This window comes from Notolabrus celidotus, chromosome 16, assembly GCF_009762535.1.
Source record: "Notolabrus celidotus isolate fNotCel1 chromosome 16, fNotCel1.pri, whole genome shotgun sequence".
NCBI lineage: Eukaryota > Metazoa > Chordata > Actinopteri > Labriformes > Labridae > Notolabrus > Notolabrus celidotus.
The window spans coordinates 23774908-23800054 of record NC_048287.1 but is presented as its reverse complement, the minus strand read 5'-3'; the positions used below and the strand labels follow the sequence as shown (position 1 = coordinate 23800054).

The 25147-nt window shown below is 39.2% G+C and overlaps 1 protein-coding gene across 3 annotated transcripts in view; it reads left to right on the top strand.

The window, feature by feature from the left end:
• Positions 1 to 25147, top strand: part of samd12 (sterile alpha motif domain containing 12) — a 148328-nt gene that overhangs the window by 5594 nt on the left and 117587 nt on the right. The window lies entirely within an intron of this gene.

Genomic DNA, 25147 nt, shown 5'->3' with positions numbered 1-25147 from the left:
TGCAAATATAATTAATAGCGAAATAATCAAAGTTTATCATTGAACACAAAGTAGTTATATTTTAACTAATTTTTTAACTTATCAATCAAATACAGTAAACTTGATTGAGTGAAGTAAACTGTTAGATTCAGCTTACTTATATATCGTCATGTAAGCATTTCAAGTATCATCCCGCTTTGTTGTTTCCATCCCCTTCCCTCTCAGATTATTCTCCATAATGGGTTTCATGGCTCACATTATCACCATTCTAAATTTGCCTCTGTAAGCTAAAAAGTCCTCAATCTAATTAAAAGTGCTTTCGTTTATTTTCCCTGTGTGAGAGGCAAAGCTCTCCCCGCGGGTCGGACAAAGCTCACTGCAGCTCCATCGCTTCTTATTTCAGAAGTGACTTTTGAGAGAAATCACAACAAACCCTGCAGAGTCACTGTTTTTCTGTTCCACTGCTCCACAAACCCCTCTAAGACACAGAATATAGGTCAAGTATTTAAGAATTTAGAACACATGAGAAGACAATAAGCTCTTTGAGAAACTCGCACGTTGGAGTGTGCCTCTCTGCATTTGAGCTTTATTTTGGGAGGCACGCTCACTTAGACGTGTGTTAAAAAATTCAGTGCACGAAGACACAAAGCTCCAATTCTGCAGAGCTTTGTGTAGATTTTACTTCAATCCGGACGGTTTAAATTCTACAAAATCTGTGTTAATCTGCATCTTTGACATTCTTTTTCATCTTAATGCATGTCCTAGCATTTTAAATCCAGCCTGGACATGAAATTCTTATAGATACTGTTTTTTTAACCAGTAAAAATTAGGCTTTCTTGACACAGTTCTCTTACCTGCAAGGTGTATGCATGAGGATGCCAGACAGTAAATCTGATGCTCTTTTTCAGCCATTACATCATTAATTAGTGACAGTGTAATCTCTATTTCCAGAATAGGTATTTCTGTGCATGATCTATGTGCTCAAGACTATATTTTATAATATATTGGAAGTGTTTGGTTTGTAGTCCTAATGTTGTCATCAACTAATGTTTAAGTGGGCTTTGGCTGTATACAGGAAAAAGTCAGTATGAGTGTAATCCACTGTAATGTAATCATGGAACGTGGAATTTAGAGATCATCTAACTATGAATTAGCTTCAATGGATGTCTTTAAAAAGATGGCTGCATGCAAGTGCAGATTAAAATATTCTCTTAGATATTAAGTTTCAACACCACCTCAATTTCCGCATCTCAAGTTTCAACCAAGACTGTAAACAGAGGCAATGCATTGTAGGAGTCTTGACTGGAAGTCCATTATTGCTGATTGCTACTGGAAGCCCTAAAAAACTGGCCAGTTTTTAAAGAGGCTTTACCGTCATCAGACAATATCAATGGGCTGTGATTGGTCGAATAGGGGTAAGATATTCACCAAATAGCAAAAGGATTGGGAGTCAAGCACGCAACTAGTGTAACAAGGACTGTTTTTTTTATGTAGCCCCAACCATCGTGACTAAAGGTCAGGGGAAATTATTTGAAAATGGCGATGGAAGAGCAGATTTTAAAACTGTTTTACAAAACTTGACCAATCACAGTATGAGGCGAATTTGAATGAAGGAAAGCTGCTATTGGAGAGTTAGACCTTTGACATTATCGATGCAAGTGCAGAGAAACTACAATGCTTGGCACAAATCCTACAGGCATTCTGAGGTTCAAGTACTCCCAGCTGAAGGTCAGACCAAAGTATTAGATTGATCCTTTGTAGCATACATATTTCAGATGTTAACACACAAACCTTTAGGAGTGTAAGGAAGTATCTGACCATCCAACAAGCAGCGCTGACGGGGCAAACAAAAGTACAGGATGCAAGTAATGGGTTAGAAAAGTAGCTTCTTCATCAATTTCAATGAGAAACACCTCATTTGCAGGGCAGGGTCATGAGGAAAGTTGAGCCTGGCTTAATTTCTTTCACAGCAACATCCAAAGTCATTCATCAAAGCACTCGGCGGGAATGCAATACAAGCAGATTACCTGACTGCATGAATAGTGTAGCATTATGTTAATTCTTCTGTTTACTTTGAAAATGCCAGGACAGGAGGGTGCAAATTATTCTTGCTGTGATAACTTTCCAGAGTTGCCTCAAAGGCATGTTAACTATTGTGCAGCTTTTGCATCTGATGAACCTTCAAACTTGACCCACTGTATTTTGCATCCAATACATGTCGCAACAAACCCCTGCTAACAGAGCTGCAATTTATAACCCAGTGTTTCTTAAGATAATCGGTCTTGAGCCTTGTTCACTCATGCACTGCACTCCTAAAAATGTTTGTTAAATTCCCAAGTAGGCCGTGTGTAAGGACACAAATACCTTGAATGGTCCAGTTTACCTGGATCAGAAAAGGACCTTTCCTTGCAAGCACAAAGGGCAAAGTCCATTTGAAGTCTGATTGAGCTTATGCGTGCACGCAAAGAGTGATAATCCTGAACATTTGGGGCAATGGCATTGGCCACACAAAACATAGCTTTTCTGCTTTTATTGCACAAACGTCCTCATACATTTTTTGGTGACACTAACCCAGAAACAGCCACCAGAGTCCTTCTAATCCTGCATGCTCTACCCACTTTGGACTAAAACATTTTCTCACCCTGTTGGACACAAAGGGAAAGTCTGGGCAACCTCATGATCTGGGGTTTTAGGTGGACAGTTGACGACATAGAGACAAATAGACGTGTAAAGAAGAGATCATCCCTGGGAAATCAGACGAGACAGTTGTGTATATATAGCGTCTAAACCACTAGGTCACCAGCTCGCAGTGTAATTGTCAGTCAGAATGAAATGAAATGCCACTTTTATGACATATTAAGCCAGCTATAAAAAGGGTGAGGACCCCAGGACATTAATGAAGAACTAGATTTTGCTCAAGCACACATACATGTGACAGAATATCGCCAAGAACTGAACCCCATGTCCGACCACCGCAGTGTTTACCCCTGTGGCAGAGGCTGTTCATTTTACTCCCCCTTTCTTTCCACCGTGCGTCAAGCCTCCTTATGTGTCCTGCCCTGCACGGCCTGCATGTGCACCCATTCAGAAAACCCCCTTCAAATCCCTCCCTGGGATCTAGCCCAGGAATAGAATTAGTAGAATAAGCCTGTTTATGTGAGTAGGTGGAACAGGATTACATCTTTTGTCAAGATGATGAGGAGTTACTAAGGTGAGGGAGCATCTTCTTTCCAATCTCACTCAGCAGGATGTGGGATTAAGATACAAGAAGGTGGGGCGACTGTCAAAGGAGAGTGTTGTTGTGTAATCGTCCCTTGGGTGGACCTATAGCCATCTTTGATGTACATCACTAAAGTGCTGCTGCCTGGAACGTGGCATGAGAGCTAAGCAGAAAATAAAAATAGAAAATGAAAATGGGAAAAACGTGGCACCAAGCAAAGAAATGTCAACGTCCAATATAGAAGACGCTGGTCAAAAGACTACAGTAGAGCTGCATCTTCCGTCTTATTCCTGGTGAAAACCAGTCCAAGAAATGTCAGGAGTTCATTCATTACAATTCTATTGGATCTGTCTCTGGCCTGTGATCTTTAGCTGGCTTGGCTTGCATCATGGAGTCTGACTGTCAGCCTGAGAGAAAAGAGTCCAAATGAAAGGTAGAGCCAACGGATTTGTGACGCTCTGGTGGATAGAGCCAACAGACGCTTTGCTCTGCAGCAGCTCTGATCGACTTTCACTTAGTTTAACCAGATTATGTGGGAGTGGACTCTCACATTTACTCTAGCATAAGTAAAATATCAAAGAAGTTTGAACCTGGGACGACAAATCGAGACTGTGGAGTAAGATTTCTAATGTTTGGCTTGTAACAACAATCATCTCCTGTTACTTCTTCCTTGTTTCCTTGTTTTCTATGATACTGAATTAGATGTCAAACAGCTCACACTTTAACTTGTTTTATGATATTTGCTTGTTTAACAAATCTTACATCTAATGTGAACTCAGTATGTTCCTACTTTTGAGCTTTTGAATAACTGATCAAGACATCTGAAGCCTTCCACTGAGGCTAAATAATTCAGTTTCACTATTTCAAAACAAAAACGATAATTTGCTTAACCAAGATTTAATATGTTGATACTTTTGAAATTTTAATCTCTTTTCATTTTCAGTCTACGATGAGATGACACCAAATTCCTAGCTGAACATGAAACAAATAGTAGCCAGTTAGCATTGCGTAGTGCAGAAAGTAGAAAGGAGCTAAACTGATGTTAAAAAGTAGGTGTCTTTCTTTCTTTCTTCTTCATTTTGTTTGCTTTTGCTTCTGTAATTTTTGTTGGGATTACACAGACAGTATTATGAGCTGCTTGGTGAAATATTTTTACTATTCGTACATGACCATGTAGCCTGGTTCTCCAGCTTCCTGTTTCTAGTCTGTTTTTGTTAGTAAAACTAACACGCTGCTGGCATTAGCTCCATATTTACCGCACAGATATGAGATTGTTATAGCATCGTCTCTTCTTATTCTTCATATCAAATTATCATACTACCTAAATTCCTTTTCAACAGTTATTCATCATTATTAACCATAGAACAAAAATACTTGTGTGAACTGACACGGTAGGTGGGTGAAACGTACAGATGCTAGGCAAATAGTAGTCGTTTAAAAAGAAAGTCAAATTCAGACTAATTGATCAATCCAAAGGTAAGAAAACATCTACTGCCATTACATTTGAGCCCAAAACACATGATCACAGTTCCTGCAGGTAAACCGTGTCAAAATTGCGATTACAACGATAACACAGCTAGCACCACCAGCCTTCGGCCCTCCTTACAGGTTGACGTCCACATGTCTATGTTGGTTATTTTCTCGATTAAAATACTACCAAACCACGCCATGCCATGCTATCTGTTCTCTTTGTTTGTTTAGATCCAGGTAGTAAAGCTTTATAGAAATATGGCTATAGCTGTTAGCTGGTGCTATAACCCTGGGTACTGGAGGTTGGCTTAGCTACAGCTCAGACACAACATATGACCGGCATTTCCCGCCAGCAGTTAAAAGAATATGATTAACTTGTTTACTGACTTTAACTCTGGTGCCAATTAGCAAGCGTGACATCATACTAACGTTCAATCAACTAAATACCCAGTCAAATTACTTTGCTGTAGGTTTTAATTGTTCAGCTTCTTTGGATTCAGAGCAGAACAACATTCTCAGATTTATATTAATGGAACCTTACATAAGGAGGAGGTTTTGGGAATTGTAGTTGTTTCAATATTCATATCACACCTGCTCTGACTGTATGAATGTGTCACCGGTAGCCTCAGGATGCAAATGCAATGTCTCAATCTACTTGAACTGTAAGCTGGAAGGAAGTAGTTGAATGAAGGTTTTATGGTGAGAGAGGTGTGGATTTCGGTTGTCTTTGTTTCATGCAAATCCCCTGCTGTACCTGACCTCTGTTCCAGACTCTTTTAATGCACTGCAACATTACTACAGTTGACAGGGTTCTTGCCTGTGTCATCAAACAGGGCAGAACAAACGCAACGTTTCTGTCTCGACCTTCCTGCAAAGTATCGGGCAGATTCCACTCAAAGGAAGAGATAAATACAGCGGCATGTTCCTGTCATTTATCCACCATTGTACACCACTTCCCACCTTTTGTACAGCTCTCCTTTTCTTGATTACAATGACCTTTGTGCTCTTTGGGAATATTCTGCAGCACTTGGCACCCTGTTGTGTACAGAAACTTGGCAACGTGTCAGCTCCAGCTCCCTGTTGACCATGGAGTTCTCTGGGCTGTGTTCTGCTGACTGATTGAAGCAGCAGATCTGAGGCAGTTTGTGTGTCACTGAATGGGCACAGATGGAGGCAGTCAATGTCAGGTGGAGACTGTCATTATGTGGCACGGTGAAGCAGGGCGGCAGAGCTGAGTTTTTTGGTACCTTTTTAGATGGAAAACAAGGAGAATCTATTTTTAGACAGAAACTATGCTTATGTTTTGAAATGTTGAAAATGTTTCATTAATTCAGTGTTTGTACAGAAGTAAAACAAGCTCTCAGGAAGGTGATTTTCTTATATACCCACTTCAGGAAGTGTTCAAGAAAGACAGCAGATAAAATAAGCAGTTTAAAGCAGTTCGCTGGAATTCTTCAATTAGTCTGTGAAGCTGCTAATAACAAAGCTATTTGTTTAGAGAACAATAGAAAAAGGTTTGATGTGCTCAAAGCATCCCAGATGAAATCAGCGTAAAGGCTGCAAACATCAGAAGGCGTCAAAGCTCCTGTGAGTGTAGCGGCTGTGTACTCTCTTACGTTGTGTGATGAACCAGGCATGAACATTCACTTTTGGCACCAGCATGTAATTTATCCAGAGAGTAAAGGAGTACATAAGCTCTGTTGTAGCCACTCCTGCAGAAATAATCTCCAGCATTTACCAAAACACAGAAAGAAACAGTTAAAGCTGGGATTGGTAGTCAGATTTAGATCCACTTTTTGTTATTGGTTAAAATGATCTTTATGTCCCGATGGCAATCAATACTTAATGTGTTCTTAAAAAAGAGTGAAAAAAAGCCGCAATCTACAGCCGGAGTAAACCTGGGAAAACACCAACCAATCCCTGCCTTTAGGAGCCGAAATGTTCCGATCTGCCCGCCTCCTGCGCATACAATTCAAGTTTGTTTGTGTTTTTAACTTTCACTATGATAATGTTTTGGTGTTTTCCTCCAGCTGAGTGAGACATGAGTTGACGTAGTGCAGAACACAAACGATGTGCTGAGGACCGGTTTTGAATCAGTCACCATCATATGGTTGCAAATGAGCGGCGCTCATGCATGTGAGCGGGCGGGGGGGTTGTTTTTGGGGAGGGGTTAGACGGAGCCCTGAGGAAATGCTACATTCAAATTCATGCTAGTTTTCCGTGACTACCAACCCTAACTTTAAGCTAATTCTCAGTTAGTAAGCTGTACCAGGGAGTTCAATGATGGAGCTACAATTTAGTTAAAAAAACATTAGCCATGTGAAATTTCTCTACAACAAATCAATACTCTCACAAAACTGTTTAATATGAAATTCAGTGATTCTTATGATCATACCACACAGAGAGAAACAGCACTTTTGCCAGGAAAACAAACCAGGAACTTATTCTAGCTTATTTTAGCAGAGCTAACTACAAATTAGCTTGCCACAGGTACGGGATACAGAAGACTGGCAGCGATAGATGGGGCTCACCCCTCAAGTCTGCAGGGTCCCCAACAGAGGGTGCTTCTATAACTGTTGGAAAGCTTATAAATAGTATTTACACAATAAGAATAGCAAAATATGGGAAATTAGTGGCAAGTAATGACAATGGACAGCAATTGGAATCATGAAGTTTGAGTTTGCATCTGTTTAGGCGCTCACCTGTGGACAAATCAGCAAAAACTTCTTACCTCATTCTTGTCATGAACATGTGTAAGTAGTGTTTTCTCATCCTGATGTCCTCTAACAGCCAATCATATCACTCACAGGAATCTGTTCTATGGAAGTGTAAAGAAGGCTCTTTCAGTAGCATGCTGTAGCTTACTGTATCCAACAGTGATTATAGGCCTACTAGATATCCATAAAAATGATAAGTCTCATTGCTGATGATCTCTCTTGCATTTGAAGGCCTCACAGAGGTATCAGTGATAATTTCAATCTGTTTCATGACATGCTAAAAATTAATCACAGGAGCTTTAAGTTTGCCTTTAAGATTAATGCTTTAAAATGTAAGCATATCCACAAAAACAGTAGTATGGGTCAATAGTTTAAGATTGAGTGACCAAGTTATTAATCACTGATGTGTCCTCATGTTATGACTAATTGAGTGTCTTATACTAACACTGTGCATTTCTACTGAGCCCTTTAAAAAGACTCGGTGTCAGAGGGCTGAACTGCATGACTCATACTCTGAAAGTTTACTGAAAAGCTGAGTTTATTGCGTCAGTGAGAGAAACAGTTTTGTAAAGGTAGTCAGCAGAGGCTGAATAAAAAGGGCAAGACAGGCAGGCACAAAGTCCACAGAGAGACGCAAAAGGTCACAACAAGTCAGGTGGGCGGGAACCAGACGGGAGGACTTTAAGCAGCATAATGGATGATGGGGATGAAAAGGTGGAGTTATACTTCAGCAAATCTAAATTTCTGGATCAAAGACTCAGACTCAGGGAATCCATTCAGGCTGCAAAGAGTGTATTTCAAATTTGACCTGTAATTCATGGCAGTATGGATGTAACCATATTTTTGTTTGTGCTTTATTTGTGTCTTTTTAACAAGAAAATAATAAGTTATTTATTAATCCCTGAGGGGAAATTGACACGTACATGCTAGGGATGCAACGAAAACCTTTAGCCAAGGGTTCAATACCTGGAGTGGTTTTTGGTCAGACTGATTAAGGGAAGTTAGATGATACACAAACAAAATTTAGAATGTAGGATGTAGGATTTAAAGTTGATAACTTGCAAAAGCTGCTTCATCTTTGCCCTCCATGTGACATTGGTTTGATGTGAAAGGCCTGTAAGCAGTGTTTAGCTGCTGTAGGGAAAAACATATTTCATATACTTAAAATTTCACATTTCATATCATGCACCATGATGTGCAAACCAGATTTTCTATTGCAAATGCAAGCAATGTAAATATTAGAGCCACTTATATAACCAATAATAATACATTTCTTAAAAAAAAATCAAGCACACTATAGCCATTTCATATTTCTCCTATTATGCTGTGCTCATCCACTACACAAACAATACTCTACAAATATGATACACTATACAATTTTATACAGCTTTGTTTTGAATTTTAATCAAATTATGCTAATTATCTCAACCTAACAAAAACAAGAATTTGAAAACTAAAACTTCACAAAATTCTCATCTTAAACATAAGAACTGCTTCCTGTTGGCACTGTCAAAAATGAGGGATTTAAGAAGCGTATCAAAGTATTAAATCCCAGATACATGCTAAAAAACTTTATGGTTTCTCCATCTTTTACTCAGGACCAAAAATCTGCCTTTAAAATTTAAATGAAATAATGATTTGATAATAATTGATATCGACTGATGTGAAAAATGTTATCTTAATAACATCTTTTCCAATATAGCTCAGGTCTAAGATTGAGCAATTTTTATACTTTGCTTGACTCATGTTAAGGACTTCAGCCAATCGGAGAGCCATTATTTGGCCTTTCAGGAATGCTCTTCTTTACAACAACATAAAATCAGTATGTGAATCACTGTTACTTCTACATACTGTATATGCACAACACACTATATAAAATGTGATTGATGATACTATATAATGGGAAACCTTTTAACATATTTTCTGGAAAACATAATTCTGAAAGCAAACAGGGTGCCCGGTTGGTTCCAATTATAGTAGAGGGAATTTGGAGCAGGTACTCATGTGGGTGTGGAGGTCAGGTGATTTTTATTAAGAGACCAAAGGGGCCTTGAGCCACCACAGGACAGTGAGGTAAAGGCAAACTTTGCTGTGACAGTTCAGTTGTTCATTGGCAGAAAAATTATTGAAAACTGTGTGCAAACATGGGACGATTTATCCTCCTAACTATATTTTACAGTTGGCATGAAAATAATAGATGTTAAATCTGTAGCTCTTATTGTTCTGTGCATGCTTTGTAGACATTGTAATTTTTGCTCTCTTAGGAATGCTTTGGTGGAACCATTGTGTGATCCAAGCCAGCAAAGACTATGAACAATAATTGAATTGTAGTTGTTGTTGCAGTCATAATTGGTAATGCAAACTTTACATGAGGCTCAATGTCTTTAAACAAACCATCTTGCTCTATTAAGATCCAAAGAAAGCTTAAACTTTTCCCTCCAGCTGCATTAGCTCATTTTGCGGTCGCCACATTGAGGAAGTTTGTGCCTCTTATCAAATATTTATAGAAGTTACTCAGCTCTAAATTAAGACAGTCTATTTTTGTCATCTCTTTCTACTGTCTGGCTTTGAAGCAGTGCACGTTCACATCTTTGTGCCTGAGATACATGCTTCACTATGAGCCAAAGTGAACAGCAGTTATATTTAGCTCATATGTGTTTGTACCCTAAAGTGGGTCATTTCACTCTTTTTTTTTTTTCTTCCTGGCTCTGCCTCTCGGACTTATTTTGTCTCCCTTTTTTTCATTTCCACTTTCTTTCCTCTTCTACAACTTCTTCTTTTCATCCTCTCTCACTTCATCTCTCATACTTTTTTAAGCCTCCCTTTCTCCCCACAGCTGAGAAATGTTCAAAGCTGAGCCCATCTGTGCCTGCTTGACACCGGACCTACCAATCACAGCTGATGTAGCCGTGGGGTTGGAGAGGGCAGGCTGTGAAGTTTGAGCACTGTTCATGTCTGATAGGATGTCAGGGTAAATTAAGAGCCCTATAGAGAGTTTAACTGGCCAAGTCACTTGCTCCATGACTTTAATTTAATAGTTAGCCAACACTTACTGTCTTATTTAAAGACATATAAGAAAAACTAAAATGTGTAAAAATTAAAATATATATTTAGAAATAGTTTAGAATTTGTATTTTTATTTTTATGGATGCCTCTATCAAATTCCCTCCAATATAAGCAGCAAGTATGCCAGACAGTTGGCAGTCAAATAGGATAAATGATTAGCTCCCTAAAACAATAATTGTTTATTCTCCATTAAAATCACCCTGACAGCAACATTATATATTATTAGTAATGGCCAAAAGCAACTGTTTGAGAGCAGCAAAGAACAGAATTCAGATAAATGATCATGTAACAGTTGCAACAACAATAGTGCAGGGCTAGCAAATAATAATAATATAATGATAATAATCTTTATTTATAGAGCACTTTTCAAAAACTATGTTACAAAGTGCTAAACAATGCCTCAAGGGCATGTGCAAAATAAAGAGCATTTTAAAAAGCCATACAGAAAGTGCAAGTGTCATCACTATTAAAGGGACATGAAATCATAAAAAAATTGAAAACAAAGTAAAAACCAAATAAAAGCAAAATAAAAGCAGGACCCTGTGCAAGACACCTTGATCAAATAAAATCAGGAAATGCTCTTCGATAAAAGTATGGTTTGAGCGATGATTTAAAAGAGAGCACAGAGTCCGCCAACCTAACTTCCTCAGGCAGTTTCTGCACAGCTGAGGGGCTCAGACTGCAAACGCCTTGTCCCCTCTTGTTTTAAGACAAGTTTTTGGGACTGACAATAGCTCTTTGCCCGAGGATCGCAGATTGCACACTGGAGTGTAAGGTGTTAAAAGGTTAGAGTAAAACCAATAAAATCTTAAAATCAATTCTAAAACGTACTGGCAGCCAATGTAGTGAAGCTAAAACAGGCGTGATGTGGTCGTATTTTCTGGTTCTAGATAAAAGCCTGGCAGCTGAGTTCTGTACTATCTACAGTCTGTCGAGGGATTTTTGATTAAGACAAGTAAAAAGGCTGTTACAGTAGTCTAACCGAGTTGATATAAAAGCATGTAGTGTCTTTAAAAGTTAAAAAAGATTGTATGCAAGAGTTTAACATTAGCCAAAGCTAGCTAAAACTGTTTTCCATTAAATCAAGTTTTATCTGTATGAAAACAAAAGCTAGTTAAAAAAAAAACCACTCAAAATGCACTTTCATGATTACAAAAGCATTTATCCAGCTCTTAAGTAGAAACAGTAGATAACGTACTGCAAGCTAAACTGGTGCTGAGATTAGCCTAGCTTGTTTGTAGGTGTTCTGCTTGTTTGCCGTTTAGAAACACTTAAGTTTACTCAGCCAGGTTAGCAAAAAGTATGGTCTTGAAGGACAATGGGTAACATTTGTACACACCACACACACATTTGTAGGTGTAGGGCATTTTGAGCTGAATACTTTTTTGTTTTGTGTGTTAATAAAACCCATTCCAGTGTTTTCAGTGTATTTCAGCCATATGGTGTTTGTACAGAATTTTCCTGAGAGACTACTTTCTCACTGATTACATTAATGCCGGTTAGAGCCATAACATATCTACAGATGTTGTATCTTGTTAGTAATGGATCATTAAATGTATCATTTAAATTATATGACCAGGCTATGATTATGCAGTAGTGTTGAATTTAACCCTTGTTGCACAAGTCTGCAATTAAAGCCTGATTTATTTAGATTTTAAAATCTATAATGGTTCAGATGGATGAATGGCTCAAAATAGTGTATTCTGGGCTGAAAGGAAAATATACTTTTAATTGGGCTTGTTGGTTACTTTTACATTGATATGACCATATAAGGACTGTAACAAGACTGCTTTCTTAATGCAATAAAGTACAGAATTTGTAACATCTTTATGCATTGTGAATTTTTTTTTTATGTGGACAACTTTATCTACTTTCGCGATGATTCTCTGCTATGCATGCTGCAGTATTTAGAATTGAAGGCTGCAATTACATGATGAAACCATTTCTTTGCATCCTGAACACTGTTGTCTTCAAACTAGTCTTTATATGGGTGTGTATGAGCACAGCTTTATGCTGACACAGATAATATCTGTGACCCACATCAGTCTAGTATTATGGACCTACAGAAATGTCAGTCTTATGTAAACACTGGATATTGAGGCGTGTTGCACCTTAAGTCCATTAAAGAAGTGTATTTTAGTAACTCATTCATTAAAGTTTTGCTCTTAAAGACAAGTAAGTAGACCCGCTTAGTGTTTTTTGCTGAATATTTCCTGAGCTCATCTATGCTGTGGCCTTAGAAAAGTTAAAGCTACATGAAATGCCTGAAACTGCAGGTCTATCGTGACTCATGGGTCCTTCAGGGTAACAGGCTGATGCCCTACTTACTCCAGGTTTTGAAACACAAACTGGTAAAGCATGAGCAGCTTGAAGTGGAATACCTGCTTATAGCTTACATAACCATGTGCTCTCATTCCTCTAAAGCAGCAACACCCTCTGTCTGACACTTTAAATTAAAGTGAGGACAGTCACAATGTGTTGTTGACAGAAGTTATAACAAAGCAGGGAGCACTTATTTTACACAGCTGCTCACTCTGATCAGAATAGAATATTAACTTGTGTACTTATACCCTTTGTTTTCAGCTTTGCTTAAACTCTACAAATAATGCTAAGCTGTCATTGAATGGTGCAGTTAAATTTTGACTGCACTTGTGAAGCTGCTCAATAGCCAGTACAAAAAAATAGTAATTAAGGTGGGAAAATAGAGAGCAATAATGCAGACGTATGGGAACATAGGGATGCTAGAAAAATCATGCATATGCTCTGAAAATCGTATGTTTCTAACTGAAAGTGCTATAAATCTTATTTGTTTGTCCATCTCAAGGATTACAACAAAATGTGCCTAATTTTCATGAAACTTCAGGAAATTTTGGACCAGATCAAAGCAATCAGATTGATGGTAGTGAAACATTGGTGTCTCAATAATAGATCTGACTCACTGACAACTTATGTTTCTTTTCTCATGAACATGAACTCATTAACTCTGTTTTTTTTTGACAAAAAGCTGCCATGTTCATGATGTAATAACAGTCTCAGCATTTACAGCCCTGAATGTTTGCTCTTAAGTGATGGTCATAAATGTGTTGGTTTGCACAACAGATTTACTTTTTGAAGGATCTAAATTTTTGTCAGCCAGTCATTTCAATTTTTTTTGGGGTGGGCGGGGCCTTTATTGATAGGACAGCTGAAGAGAGACAGGAAATGTGGGGAATAGAAAGTGGGGGAAGACATGTCACAAATGAATGGGCCTGGAGTCGAATCAGCGACCTTTGCAACAAGGACTATATAGCCTTTGTATACGGGGTGTGCTTAGACCACCAGGCCACTGGCGCCCCATTCAACTAGTTATTTAACAGAACAAAATCATTATAGTTTTGGAAACACGGCGATCGGCAAAACATTAAGACCACCTGCTTTTTATTATGAAGAACCCTTCTCATCAGGGAAGGGTAAAAACAGCCAAGATGTTAGCAGTAAATCCTTGTAGTCCTGGATGCCTCCATGTACTGTACTTGTATACCCAGCACATCCCACATCCTCTGGATTGACTGAGATCTGGAAAATTTGGAGACCAAGTCAACACTTGCACAACACTCACCAGGCCACCGCCTTCTTCCATTGTTCTATATGCCACTTCTGATGCTTACACGCTCGTAGAAGGTGCTCTCACCCCAACCTGTTTGCAGCTGCACAGCCCCATACACAACAAACTGTGTATCTGAACCAGCATGAACATTCTCAGCAGTTTGAGCTCCCATGCACTTCAGCAGGTCCCGCTGCAGGTTAGCAAAGTAGAGGAGGAACGGTGAGGGAAAAGTAGTGAACACAAACACAAGGGTCATCCAACTTTCTATAGCTCTAAGTGTCTGCTTCAAATCTTTTATTGGTAAAAAAAAAAAAAAAAAAAACACATTGTGAAATTAGCCACAATCTGTATTTAAATGAGGAGTGATCTCATTAGCGAATAATCAGAGCAAGATTACAAATCCAAGCAGCCATTTGGTGCCAGCGTTTGGCACTTGTGGCTCACAGTTTTGATAGCAAACATTTGATCACAGCCAAAACACAGTGTGAAGCATATTGAGATGAAACACCCAGCCAAGCTTTGAATTGTGCCCTTTTTAGCAGATAAGTCATTTGTTTCCAACTGAGACTCCATGAGAGACTTTCACTCTGAGTTTAAAAAAGAAAAGAGGAAGGAAAAGATTGTCTCTGCACATCACCTCTTCCTCTTGAATTTAATCTGACTGAGCAGCGAGCTCTTCCTACAGGCTTCTGTCCAAAAAGTCTTCCACTGCAGGCTCTGCTCCTCTCTCTGTCTCTCTCTGCCCTTCAAAGATATTCTAATTAGTACTTTTGTAAGCATTTAACAACGATCTGACTGTGTCCTCTGTCCCCTGCTGATGGAGACACCCTCTCCAGGGTCTTCAGGGGAGACAGTTGACCAGACAGATTCTCCTCCTCACTCTTTCCCACAGTCCTCTCACATTTTGTCTAATTTGTGGTGGAATGACTCAATCAACATCCGGTGTAGATCTGGACAGTTTGGTGACTGTGTTAGGGTAAGAATCTAGCGTACAGGCAGCTTTTCTTGTAGCCTTTATGTTCAGGGTTGTGACTGATTGTGGACGTGTGCAAAGCGTGCAGAAAAGCGTAATAACAAATGTTTGTGACCTGACTGGAGAGAGAAGACAGATGGAGGAAGCTGACCAGCTCTGTGAAAAAATATGTGCAAATCATCCCTCCGCTGCTCTGTTATTTTCAGTGTTGGGACTGATTTGTGATTTGGCTCGGAGCCACTGTTAACATATAAAAAGAGTAACAGCTGCGTGCATGACTGAAATGTCATTTTTGCTGAGATCCTTCCAGTTTCGGTGCCAGACCACCTCTTCAAACTCCTGAGAGCATCTTTTGGCACGGTTGGTTTGGCTTTTTGGAGAATGAACGCACCCACGTCCTTCCTGTCTTGTATACATGCCTATTAGCGGATTGTGACTAGTGCCATTCTGCTAAACACCCTGGAAGCGAAATGTAAAAACAGAAAAAAAGTGAGTAGAGGTCTCATAGCTGCGGCGTGGAGTGGCTCTAATCTCCACAGTCATCTGGCCCAACTTACCCCCGCCTCTGTCTCCAGGCTTTGTTTCTGGGTCATACAGTTGATTCTGTTCACAAACAATTCATTCTGCTCCACTTTGAGAGTCGGCCAAAGAGAAAGAGATCACTACAAGCCTGAGCGCCCACACAGAGCAAACTTCAGTTTTGATTATGGACCCACTACTGGTTTCACTTTGAACCAGCTCAGCCTGTGAAGCTCTGGCTCTGCAGAGTTAGCAGAGAGAAAACAGTGCTTAGCTTCACACATTAGCCTGGCTTGAACCATGCATTTTTCAGCTCACTGGATCTTTGCCATGGGTGCAAATTTATGAGAATATAGGGAGGCATGTCAGCTTAGATAATCTTATATTAGAAGTTCCTCACCTCCTTTATCTCTGTTGAGCCTAAAGTTAAAATAATTCACCTGGTTTGTCCTTTATCTGACTTCCTGATGACTCAGTGCATAAAATACTGAGCAGACATTTGTCTATAACTACAACTAATGTACACAAGAAGTGTGTAGCGAGTGTAGAATTTTGTAGAAAGTTCCTCACAGGAGCTTTAAAGCTTGAAGTTAGGGGCATGACATCAACTCCACATTTTACAAGGGTTGGGTACTATTCCGATTCTGGATCTTCTAATCGATTCCGGTTCTTATTGATTCCTGATTCTGATTCCTTTATTTTTGGAGAGTATAAAAATAATGAATACTAAAAGAGCAAAACTTAGCCTGCCTTTATTGTTTGATTATTTAGGCTTTCAAAAGTGAACTATCAACTGTGACAAGGATTTTTCTTCCTTCATTAAACATTTCTTGTTCTTATCAGGATAGATCAAGGAAATGTACAAATAATTATTTAAATAAATGAAATAAAAATGTAACGTAAAACACATTAGAATATTAACTTATATCATCATACATGATGCATTTTGCATACCTAAATGTTGGAGACTAAATGGTTGCAAAGAGGTGTAATCCCGTCACCACAAATCTTCCACTACACAGAGACTTTCCTCCTCTTTCTCCTCATTCATCTCACCCTTCATCTCTAAAGTGAACAGAGTTTCTGCACAACAAGGACCCCTCATAGGACCCAGTTGGAGGGGAGCTTTGTGAACTCGTATCCAACAAAAAATTATATTTAAAATATTTGTAGACAAGCTTAAACATCGAAGACAGAGTTTCCCTCAAATTTACAGTGTTGAAATTAATGTTATAATGGATGTGCTTTCTCCCTATGCTGTGTCGGGATCTTTTTTTTAGTGAAGCTTGGCCAGACTTAATATTGTTTGTTGCGGTCGGCCATGATCCTCTCCTCGCGACTTTGTTGACAAGTGACGTAATGTTACGGCAACATAGCAGGTCCTGGCAGATGAAAAAAACGTTCCGATAAGAGGGACCAAAATGCACCTGCCTTATCAAATCCACGAATCTAAGAAATTTGGAACAGGTTCCAAATTTCAGGTTCCAAATTTCAGGTTCCAAATTTCAGGTTCCAAATTTCGGTACCCAAGCCTACGTTTTACCCGTATCCAGAATAGCCTGAAATTAGCTGGAGTCAGTATTTGGTGGTACCTGTCCAAGATAAATTTCCCTCAAGGGACAATAAAGTTTATCCTTATCCCTAATTCCGTTTTACCATTTAAAAAACATCTCCAAACTCCGATCATTCATATCCCAAACTGATGCCGAGAAATGAGTCCATTCATTCGTATCAGCCCGGTTAGATTATTGCAACTCACTGTACACAGAGCTATCCAAACACTCCATAGCACGGCTTCAACTCATCCAGAACACAGCAGCTAGAACCCTGACACATACAAGAAAATATGATCATATCACCCCGGTTCTCAAAACACTTCATTGGCTCCCCGTTCAATACAGAATCACTTTCAAAATCCCATTATTAGTCCATAAAGCACTCAATGGTTCAGCTCCCGGGTACATCTGTAACTTGCTCACAGTGTATAACCCAACCAGGATCCTTAGGTCAGCAGGTGAAGGTCTTTTAAATGTACCCAGCGTCAAATCTAGGTCCGGGGAAGGGGCCTTTAGTTACACCCAACATACATCAGACACAGCAATCAAACAAACAGCAACAACTGCTGTTTGTTTGATTGCTGTGTCTGATGTATGTTGGGTGTATCTATTGTTTTCTGTTTTTATTTATTCTATTTGGAAAAAAGTTTGTATGTTTTTAATTCTCCATGTAAAGCACATTGAACTTAGGTGTAATGAAATGTGCTTTATAAATAAAATTGCTATTGCTATTAATTCCAATATGGCCACCACCACCTTTGGCCTTCGTGACGCCACTCCAGAAAACAATGGGTGATGCCTCTGAAACTGTACACATTTTAAATGGGCACTCCTCTAAAAGAGAGAGCATTGAACAACTCATAAAATATTCACTAGCTAAATAGATAGTGGGATAGTGTTCCCGCCTTTCAATCAAGTCAGCTGTGCCTATCATTATGGAAAACTTGTCCTCTTAATATCTTGGAAACTGCTGCATCATGAAAAATTCACCCCTGTACAGTGTGTGCCGAAAGAGAAATGAGCTATTCAGACTAAAGTCATTTTTGTACCAGGCTGTAAACATGTTTATTTCTGCTGTAAAGGCTAACTTTTTTGAATTGGTGTCTATGTGGTTTCCGGTACTTCCAGAGCCAGTTTCAAGTGGGCACAGTTTTTAACACTTCCGCATTGGCTTCAATCATTGCGGCCTGAGGTTGCCGCTTGCTCGTGCAGAGTCTTCTTACGGCTGGTAAAGATGCAGCTGTATTTAATATAGAGGTTAAATGTTTCAGGTATTATATATTCTTCAGCGGTGCACACGTCTTTGAAAGAACAGGATCATGCAATATAAAGCACAATCTTTACATCGCATGCTCCTGCACACACGAATACTGAACACAATGTTCTCATGAGCTGGTAATGGCTCCATGTTCAAAACCATGTACAGTCATTAAGAGAGTTATGTAAGCCTAATCCAATTCTCCATTTATCTCTGTATTAGAGAAGCATTTGGCCATGCAGGCGTGGCGCTCTTCTGTCATTTCAATGGTGCCCCATTCACTCTTCTCCCCTCTCTCCCTCTCCTCTTGTTTCACTGGATCTCATTGAGAGAAAACAGAGAGAGAGGGAGAGAGGGAGAGAGAGGGAGAGAGAGGGAGAGAGAGTGAGAGAGAGAGAGAGAGAGAGAGAGAGAGAGAGAGAGAGAGATCCTCTCTCTCCCCTCGCACGGCGCATGTCAGAGATGAGAGAGGGTAGAATGTAATGCTGCTATTTATAGTAACTGTTGCCGTAAAAAAAAAAAAAAGAGCACTTCTGTATCTCCTAGCCCCCTTCATCCCCTTTGAAGGATGGAAACAGTCCTTCTTGTGTGTTCTGTTCCTAACTTTCCTAACCCCTCTTATCATCTTGTCACCCATCTCTGCTTTTATCCCGTTAGCCTGCTTGTACCATTGTTTAGATGCTTTTAGCAGGGGATGTATTATTTATTGCTCATCCAGTGGTTGTTGCACAGCAAACGTGAATTGAGTCAGGGCAGAGAGAAGAGGAGGAGGAGGAGGAGAGGGGAAGGAGTGAGCTAGGAGGAGAGAAGGGAGGAATAAAGAGGCAGTGAGAGAGAGCGAGGCTTCGTGCTGTGCATCTCAAGTCAGCTTTGTTTTAAACACAGCCCACTCATGTATATTCTGTTTGTGTTTTAAATCAGTATCTGAATAACTGTGTAACACAGATCAACACAGGGCAGTTCTGCAGCTGTGGTGTGTCCCTGATGACACTAATATTGTGCTGTGAGCTGTCCATCTACGATTAAACTCATCACTTTGATCTGATCCTGCTAACTTCTTCATTTGACTCCAGAAAACAGAGTTCCTCTTTCATTTTTCATGCGCTCAGCGCAAAGTACATCTGTTAGAACGTTTTGTACAGAGGTGGAAGGAGTTTTCACATCTTTTATTTAAGTCAAAGACCCAGTTAGACACTCAATTACATGCAAAGTCATGCAGTCAAGTAGAAGAGCAGAAGTATTTTAAGGAAAATGAAGCAGATTTATCCAAATAGATTCACTACCTGATGCAGAGAAATAGTTCCTTTTGACTGAGGTTGTTGTTTTTTAAGGATGCAGCACTGCTTAGGAGGCCTTTACTATCACAGGTGGTCAATATGGAGCTGTTTTATAGCAGCAGAACGACTTTGTCTTTTAGTCCAGAGATTTCCAATCTAACCTGACCCAAGAGAGAGAAGGATGAATTAGGTATGGAATAATAAAAGTTCTACTCCACTGAATTCATTATTTTCTTACATTTTTTATTATTTTGTGAATTATTGGTGGACTTTTTCTTCTTTCAGGCTCAAACAGAATTCAGAGATAGCTGTCTCAGGAGTTCAGAGAGATAAATCTGTCTTTAAGATGGAGCTGCGAACACCTTACAGACATCTAAACTGTGACGCAATCAAGGGGCAACCTCCGGTCTAAAAATATGAGTCCAATGCGGAAGTGTTAAAAGCTGCAGTTCATCGAGGATCCACTTGAGGCTGGCTCCGGAAGTACCGGAAGTCACCCACACAGGAAAGGGAAAAAGACAATCTACAGCAGAAAGAAACATGTTTACAGCCTGGTACAAAAGACGAGTGTAGTCTGGATAGCTCATTTCTCGATGTGCTCTCCCTGTGAGGGGGGGGGGGGGGATTTTTTTCTAACGCTGCAATTTTGAAGATATTGAGATTACGAGTCTTCCAATGAGAGGCCCAGCTGACTGCAGGAACACTGCAGCTGTTGGCTAGGAGGCTCAAACTCAGCCTCTTTACGTCACACTGGCTCGACAGAAGCAATATGGCTGCCGCCGACATTGGCCTCAAAACCGCTCTTCAGAAACAGATGGGTGACGTCACGGATACTACGTCCATATTTTATACAGTCTATGGACCCAATCTGATGCATTTTATTCGACTCTGAAACATTAGCCACAGAATATTTGACCGTCTAGTCTAATTAATAACCATGACATGCATCATATTTTTTTTCATGTGAGACAAAAATGATATGATTTTGTTTCCTTTTCTTTAAATTTATTAAAATAGAAGTATAAACTATCCTATAAGAAAAACCCTGAATATACTATAACCTCATTAAAGCTCCGGTAAGAAGTTTTTAGCTGCTGTTAGCACAGAGCAAACTTAAATTAGAAATCATGTCTCATTAGGACGTAAAGAAACAAACAATTAAGGCCATTAAAATAAATAATCACTTCTGCATAGTTATTTGGAGTGTCTAAAACTACTGATAGGAGTAGTCAAATTTATTACCTGCACCAACCAAAACAGCCCCCCATTTTTTACATCTTTTTTTACTTCCATAGCAAAGTTTTCTAAAGATTAGGTGTGGATGTAAAGTAGGGTGAGATTCCACATTCAGATTTCTAAATTATGTGACCTGCTATTCATCTAGCTTTGACTCGAGTCATCTCTGACAGTGTAAGTGCAGTGAAATGATTTTAAAAGTAGACCTGACACAATTTCAATACACTTCAGAGCAGAGTGAGCGATTCAAGGGCCCGGGGGAAGTGGTTTGCTTGAAGTGTTGTTTTTCTTCCATCGAGTTCCTCTGTGTTGAAAGGTACAGCGTGTCATCGCTGGAAGACATGACCACCCACAGTAACTTGACTCCTGTTTCTGTCATTCTGAGTGACGCCTTAGATGTCCGTATTGTCTTGTTCTAATCACTCTGAACTGTGTCAGAGTTGGTGTAATTGCTCGGCGACAGAAGCCTGACACAATTGGCTGTTTTCCTGGGCTTGTTTGGCCCGCTGGCAATAATTCTGAAATTTTGGTTTGGCAGTTATCATCTTGTAAACCGAGCCAACACCAAATTGTCCGTCAGGGAAATCTGTGACATCCAAATATTTATTTATTGAAAATGATGGGATGCTTTATGTGCCAAAACATGTGCCTCTAAAGAAGTTGTGTTTGTATACTCAGACTTACAGAACACCAGTTCCCTCCAGTACCAGTGTGATAAAAGTGATGCTATCAACTAGAAATGGCTGTAAATTACTGTCCTGTAAAGGATTCCTAATCTCAAAGTAAGCTTAGCATATTAGTCAGCAGCTACATCAGAAACAGCTCGGCTCGTAGTTACTCGACAAGCAGCCTGTCCTAAAGACCTAGCCTTGGGTAAAAACATATTTTTGACCCAACTTTCTTAATTTTTTTATTTTTATGGTTAAAAATTTGAAAACCAAAGAAGCTTTAAAATGTGTGACAAATACTAACATGATGCTAGCATTGACAATCTGTATAGTTTTTTTTTTTGCTACCTGATATATTATTTTCAAATCATCTTTCGTTTATTTAATTAATAAATTTACTTATTTATTTTGTTGTTAGTGAGTGAGTGAGTGAGTGAGTGAGTGAGTGAGTGAGTTAGTGAGTTAGTGAGTTAGTTAGTTAGTTAGTTAGTAGGTTGGTTGGTTGGAAGGTTGGTTGTTAGTTATTTACTTAGTTCTTTCGTTTGATGTTTAGTTAATAAGTTGGTTAGTTAGTTACTTGGTTTGTTTGTTGGTTGATTGCTTAGTATCTTAGTTAGTTAGTTAGTTAGTTGGTTGGTTAGTTAGTTAGTTAGTTAGTTAGTTAGTTAGTTAGTTAGTTAGTTAGTTAGTTAGTTAGTTAGTTAGTTAGTTGGTAGGTTGGTTGTTTAGTTAGTTGATTGTTTTGTTGTAATTAGTTACTTGGTTGGTTGGTTGCTAAATATGTTGGTTGGTTGGTTGGTTGGTTGGCTGTTTAGTTAGTTAGTTAGGTTTTGGTTGTTTACTTAGGTAGTAAGTTGTTTGTTCAGTCAGTTAGTAAGTTGGTGAGTTAGTTAGTTAGTTAGTTTGTTGGTTGGTGGTTTAGTTAATTAGTTATTTCGTTGGTTTGTTGGTTGGTTGTTAGTTAGTGACTTTGTAAGTAAGAAAGTTGGTGGTTGGTATTAAGTTACTTAGTAAGTATGGTAGTTAGTTATACTGGTTAAAACTTAAAATACAGAAGCAGCCTTGATATATGAGATGGGAAAACACTAGATGTTAACATTCTGCTTGCTTTAACTGATTCATTGTTTGCAAGTGAGTTGCTTGTTACCTTTGCCTGATTGTTACTTACAATTAACTCTCCATTATTTCACATCTTTGTTTGAAACATAGAATAAAGAAGCAGCTTAATTTTAGCCTGTTTGATGGGAAAAACTTTAAATGCATAAATTCTTTGCTAGCTTTACAACAGTGTTTGCTAGCATGTGCCTTAAATGAGGACTTCTTTGTCACCCTTAAACAGTAGTTTATATCAGCAGCCATAATCCACACTGTTTTGTCTGGGTTTTTGTTTTTGAAGAAGACAACAAAGAAACGAGTCAATAATTATGCAATTGGTTCAGTCCTTCTACTAGGGAACTTGCTAATACCCGGCAGCAGTGTAGGCTCTATCAGGAAACAATTCTACCTCTTACATGTTCGATCTAACTGCTAAGTGTTTTTCAGAGGCCATTAACATCTGTCAGCATGTCTTAATCCAATTATGTTTTCCTGCAGATCTTCTTCTCTGTTGTCAAGTTCATTCTTGCTCTCCTTTGACTATTAAGCAAAGCCTTTTGAAAACTGCCTCTGTGACCTTTTCAAGCTGCAGCAGTCTCAGGTGTGATGAAAAGAGACTTCAGCTCCCATTCATCACGCATGATCCATGTGTTTTCAGAACAAGAAGGCAGATTGCATGATGACAAATGGCCTATTTCAGTGACACCTCACAACTCACTGCTGGCTGTCGCTTCTGTGCCGCATCACTGCCTGATGAGACTAAAATAGTGCCTCTGCCTGACACTTCCTTTGAAAACAGACTAAATATATAAACTTGGCAGAGGAATTAGGAAGGTAGTACCAAACACTTCTTTATAAGAAGGATTTCAAGCCTTCTGCTGATATGAGACTTTTGTCCTTCATGTGCTGCAGACAGCCTCAGCTGAAACAGAACAACCTGCTCTTGAATTGGAATTGATTTAGTGCATTTAAGGCCTAACTTGATATTCAAGTCGTCTGCCGGAGCTCAGAACGTGACAGACATTTCTCAACATGTGAAGAGTTTTAAATGGGCCTAAGGCTGTTAAATCTCTCATCAGTTCTATTTCCTTGTTTCCTTGTATTGCTGAATTCAAATGAACACAGCAGTAATCGCTTTCGCTGAACAGATGCTTCTCTGTGGCTGAAATGAAACCGGCTGTTGTAGTGCGCAGTTATTAATCTTCAGCTGCAAGATCCCAAGGTCACAAACTCAATTATAGACGTCAAATATTTACTAAATCTATGAAAACGTACTGTTTTTAATTGGTACTTGTGTATTCTGCATTTGGTATTTACCATTTATACATGTTTGATGTAAAGTAAACTGCTTCCCGACTCAGAACTGAATGCTCATTCTGGGCTTCTGGTGAATTTTGAGTTGAGAAAAAAGTCCAAATACTCAAAGTAAAGATAACATGCATACTTCTGGATTCACTACACTAAATCCACTTGATTTGTTGGTGTGGTGTTACTGGACTTTTTTTTTTTTCTCTCATTGCAATACATAAACAAGAATGACAGAATTCCTCACAACCAATAACATGAGAGATGACGTTTTGGGGCAGGGGGGGAGGGGTCTGTTTTCTCTTTGGCAAAAGTATTATTAACATACCTTGACAAAGTGCAGCCAAAATGACACTTTATAATTCCCAAGTTCTGGGCTTAGATGGTGTGTTGTTACCAAAATATCCAATGCTGTGATGTAGCTTCTATAGCGAAGTGCACCCAGCTTTTAATATCGTAATGTCATTGTCCAGGTCCAGTAAAGCATCCCACATCACTCCCGTCCTATTCTCCTTACACTGGCTGCCAATTAAATTCAGAATACAGTTTAATAAGATCCTCATATTAACATACAAAGCAATCCATCATCAAGCACCCTCTTATATCTCCAACCTTCTCCACCTTTACATCCCTAGTAGACCCCTCAGATCCTCAGATCTGGGTCTGCTTGCTGTGCCTCGTGTCAGGCTTAAAACTAAGGGTGACCATGCCTTTGAGCATGTGGCTCCATCTCTCTGGAACAGTCTTCCTCCCCAAGTGAGCTGTGCTGATTCGACTGAAAGTTTTAAAAAGCAGCTTAAGACACATTTGTTTGTCATGGCTTTTCAACCTTCCGTCGTAATTTGATGTCATTCTGTCTGCTTTCTTTACTATCTTGTTTATTGCTCATTGTATTGTCTTGTCGACATTGATTCTCTGTAAAGCACTTTGTGACTATGTCTGTGAAAGGTGCTATACTAAATAAAGTGTACTTACTTACTTACTTATTGTGAGAGAAATTTGCTGTATAGTGTAGGGCATTAAGCTTTTAATATTTTAATATTGTACTGTTCATTTCACTGTGAAGGTAACCATTTTGTTGTATAGTTGTTATGTATTGTTGTGTAGCTGTTTGTATGATGTACTGTTAGTTTTGAACAGAGGCACTGTCTCTGTCACCTGGCCAGGGACAACAGATGTAAATAAGCTAATAGCTAACTCTGGTACAGCTAAATGGCCTGTT